We start from the raw sequence: 3,842 nt of genomic DNA on the forward strand, positions 1-3,842 counted from the left end.
AAAGTCAGTGAGGATCCACAACTTCTCCTCCTCCACCATAACCCTCAGCACTGGCTCTCCTCAGGGATGTGTGTTGAGCCCCTCCTGTTTACTCTGCTCACATAATAATTGTGCAGCTACCCATCCAGGCTGTCACAATGTAAAGTTTGCAGATGATACAGCGGTGGTGGGACGCATCACAAACAATGATGAGTCCAGCTACAGGCAAGAGGTGGAACACCTGGAGAGCTGGTGCAAAGAGAATAACCTTCACATCAATGAGAAGAAGACAAAGGAGATGATTGTGGATTTCAGAAGGAACAAACAAACCTACACCTCACTGAACATAAGAGGATCTGCGGTGGAAGTGGTTGCCAGCTACAAGTACTTGGGTGTACACATGAACGACAACCTCAGCTGGGGCAACCATACCACCAGCCTGATCAAGAAAACTCATCAGACTCTACTTCCTCAGTCGGCTGAGACGAGCCGGACTGGGAAGCTCAGTCCTCACCTCCTTCTACAGGTATGCAGTGGAGAGCATCCTGTGCTCCAGCATCAATATGTGGCATGGAGGCTGCATAGCTGCAGAAAGAAAAGCTTTGCAGAGAGTGGTGAAGGTTGCACAGAAGTCTGTTGAAGTCAGTCTCCACACTATCACAGACGTTTACACCTCTAAATGCAGGAAAAGGGCCACCTGCATCATGAAGGACCCCACTCACCCAGCACACACACTTTTTGCCCCGCTCCCCTCAGGAAGGAGTATAAGGAGCATTAAGTGTAAAATCACTAGACTGAGGAACAACTTCTACCTGAAGCTGTTAGACTCATTAATATCTAACCAGGATAATCACTGTGAAAAATCACATCATGTTGCTGATGATTTATTTCATGTTGCTGCTGATCTGTTTCATGTTGATGTGTTCATGCGTGCTCATCTGCTCACAGACTCATGCTCATGTTCGTGCTGCTGTTCAACGTAATGTTCTTATGCTATTAGTGCTTAGTGTATTTTTAGTTCATGTCTTAGTTCATATCTTGGATGTTATTACAGTTTTTCTTTTACATTTTATTGTTGGATGTAACTGGGACCCTGTGTACATAATTTCGCTCCACCACATGTACCACATGTGGTGCGAACAACAATAAAGAATCTCTGACTCTTGTCAAGGACCAATGCAGAAATGTTCCTGTTTTTAGTTTTCTACAGTCGCCTTATAATCTAGTTGTTTTGCTACTTTTTTTGCCATCTCATTTTAAATTTGTGAAAAATAAATTAAAAAAATCTGTATGCCTTTTAGAATTGTCTATTGTTGTCCATTGTTGTAATCATTTTTTGTTGAAATCAGGTCTCTCTTGTAAATGAGTCCTCGAGGCTCAATGGGATTAACCTGTCTAAATAACGGTTGAATGCATGCAGGAAGAGGGCCACCTGCATCATGAAGGACCCCACTCACCCAGCACACTCACTTTTTGCCCCAGTCCCCTCAGGTAGGAGGTTAAGGAGCATTAAGTGCAGAACCACTAGACTGAGGAACAGCTTCTACCCTGAAGCTGTTAACACTCATGAATCCCTAATCAGGAATATCACTGTGGGGAAAAAAAAAATCACTAGAATGGCACGTTGATTGGTGATATGTGCTGCTGACTATCCACATTGCTGATCTCATGCTGCTGATTTAGTCAAGATGGCCACGCTCAGAGCAGATGCAGCTTCACAGGCTCTCGGTGCAATCCCAGATTTTAGGAGTTTGGAAATTGACAGACTCCGCACAATTTATGCGTGTAAATTATAGCCGAACTAAACTGATGAGAATAAGAGCGGATTTGCCACAAAATATAGCAGCGATCAGCAACAAACTCAAAACTACGGTCGGCAGAATGCAGCTCTTAAAGTCATCTACCTGGAAGCTGCAACAGAGGCACTCCAACAGGCAGAAGAGGAAGCGCTGCTCCCGGCTTAAGAAGAAAGGACGCCGGGTGGGGGTTCTGGTGAGGCTACGAGCTAACGCTAAAGATGGAAAACTCCAGATACCGTCTCTCTTTCTGTCGAACGGCCGCTCGTTGGACAACAAGATGGATTTGCTTAGTCTAAGAGCGGACGTCTCAGAAGAGATGATGATGTGTGCAGTGTTTTGCCTCATGGAAACATGGATTCCAGTAAAATGTCGGATTCAGCCTTCCAGCTGGATGACAGACTTTTTTTCTGAGCGGATCGCTGCAGCGGGCTAACAGGAAATCGAGGGGAGAAGGAGTGTGCATTTATATGAGTAAATGTTGTTGCACAAACTGTACACTGATTAGCTGTCATTGCTCCAAGGCTTTGGAGGAGCAAACGGTGAAATGTCGACCACATTATCTACTCTGAGAGTTCACAGTGGCTTTCATAACAGTTGTTTAAATAGCTATGGATGCTAATGATAACAACACTCTGTAGGAGCTTCATGATCTCTTCAGCTTGCTGCAGAACAAAAACCCTGAGGTTCTTTATGTGGTAGCTGGAGACTTTAATCACGTTTATCTAAAAGACTACCTCCCAAGATTTTACCAGAATGTGGCCATACCAACACGTGAGAACAACACGCTGGACCGTGTTTACACGAACGCAAAAGATACATACAAAGCTGAACGCCGCCCCCACCTAGGGCTATCTGATCATATCTCAATCTTCCTGGCTCCTGCTTACCTGCCCCCAGTGAAAAGTTCCAGACCAGTACAAAAGCAAGTTAAATCTTGGATCCAGAACAGTGGCCCCATACTAAGATTGTTTTGAAAGAACAGACTGGGAGGTCTTCAGAGAGGCTGCTGAAAATGGAGGAGCGCTAGATCTGAACTAATACGCATCCTCAGTTCTGGGGTACATTAGTAAATGATGTCACCACCAACAGATATGTTAAGAGCTACATGAACAGAAAACCTTGGCTGAATGCAGAGGTGCGCACTCTGCTGGAAGCCAAGAACACTGCCTTCAGGTATGTAAACTCACAGGAGCCAAGAACGGCAAGTAAAGAGCTGGTTGCTGGTATAAAGAGGGCCAAGGCCACATATGCATAGAGAATCGAGGGTCAATTCAGCTCACAAGACCCACGGACCATGTGGAGGGGCATTAAGTGTATAACAGATTATAAAGGAAGGAGCGAACAATGCCCTAAAGACCCAACATTGCCCGATGGCCTCAACAAGTTCTATGCACACTTTGAAGACCCAAACAGACCACCCATTACCAGACTAACCTCACCACCGGATGAAGAGCTTCTCAGCATGACCTCAGCAGAAGTAATGAGTACTTTCAGGAGGGTTAATCTGAACAAGGCAACCGGCCCAGAAAACATCCCTTTGAAAGTGTTGAAAGAATGTGCCGATCAGCTCTGCGAGGTGCTGGCCGACATCTTTAACACCTCACTTACCCTGGCAACAGTTACCACCTGCCTGAAGACTGCCACCATCATCCCAGTCCCAAAAAGCTCTACAGTGACTGGTCTGAATGACTATCGGCCAGTGGCCCTCACCCCGATAGTCACTAAACGCTTCGAAAAACTGGCCATGACTCACATCAAAACAACCATCAACATAAACAAGGACCCTCATTAGTATGCATACCGCTAGAACCGAACAACAGAGGATGCCATCTCCTCTGTGGTCCACACTGCTCTCAACCATCTGGAGCAGAAAGACTCCAACATCCGTATGCTCATTGTGGACTTCATGTCTGCCTTCAACATCATGATCCCCCAAACCTTGATGGACAAACTACTCGCACTAGGACTAAGCCCAACCATTTGCAACTGGGTCCTAGACTTCTTAACAAACAGACCAAAAGTCAGTGAGGATCCACAACTTCTCCTCCTCCACCATAACCCTCA

Source organism: Nematolebias whitei, chromosome 16 (genome assembly GCF_014905685.2).
Source record: "Nematolebias whitei isolate Nwh7 chromosome 16, NemWhi1, whole genome shotgun sequence".
In the NCBI taxonomy this organism is placed as follows: domain Eukaryota; kingdom Metazoa; phylum Chordata; class Actinopteri; order Cyprinodontiformes; family Rivulidae; genus Nematolebias; species Nematolebias whitei.